We start from the raw sequence: 772 nt of genomic DNA, 5'->3' as shown, positions 1-772 counted from the left end.
GGGTTAGAAGGGGTCAAGGGGGGCATATATAATACTTTCAACAATAAAGATTTAACTTAAAAGAGAATATAAGAATATTGTTAGAATCTAAGGATAGGAAAGGATTTTTTAAAACAAAATTTCAAGAACAAACGCTAAAGCAAAAAAGGGAGAGATGAGTTTGATCATATGAAAATAACAACAAAGAATACCATGGGCACAAGTTAATACTAATGGTAGAATGGGAGATTTTTGCAATGTCCAGGATGGACAAGAAACAGATATCTAGAACACACAAGGAATTTATATACTCTATACAATAAGAGAAAGATGCAAATTGACCGTCCCTCTGCAATGTACACCAGCCAATCAGGAGTGAGTATGCAAATTAACCCAACAAAGATGGCAGGTTAATTTGCATATGCGGGCACCGGGCGGCCTGAGTCCCGGGAACATCCTCGGGACCCAGGCCACTCCGAGCCTGTAGGCCCCCGTGTAGGCCCTGAGTGGCCGGGGTCCCAGAACGCCCTGGCCAGGAGTGGCCTACGGGCACCGGCGCCAAGCGGCCCAGGTCCCAGGACAAGTTTTTTTTTCAAGTGGGCTGGGTCCCAGGACAAGCAGCCGGGGGCGCCAAGTGCAAGCAGCTGCGGGGTGGCAGCTGCTTGCGAATGCGCCCATGGGATCCACGTCCCCCAACTGTGGAAACAGCGAACGGTTCCCACCCTGTGGCTGTTTGTGTGTGCGCCCGCGCCAAGCAGCCCAAGTCCACGTCCCCCAGCCCAGTGGGCACAGC

General features: G+C 50.4%; 1 protein-coding gene across 1 annotated transcript in view; it reads right to left on the bottom strand.

Annotated features, from left to right (window-relative positions):
- FBXO17 (F-box protein 17) overlaps positions 1 to 772 on the bottom strand; it is an 8,881-nt gene that overhangs the window by 4,296 nt on the left and 3,813 nt on the right. The window lies entirely within an intron of this gene.

Source organism: Myotis brandtii, unplaced genomic scaffold (genome assembly GCF_000412655.1).
Source record: "Myotis brandtii unplaced genomic scaffold, ASM41265v1 scaffold947, whole genome shotgun sequence".
In the NCBI taxonomy this organism is placed as follows: domain Eukaryota; kingdom Metazoa; phylum Chordata; class Mammalia; order Chiroptera; family Vespertilionidae; genus Myotis; species Myotis brandtii.
The sequence above is the reverse complement of the archived record's forward strand: the minus strand, read 5'-3'. Positions and strand labels throughout refer to the sequence as shown.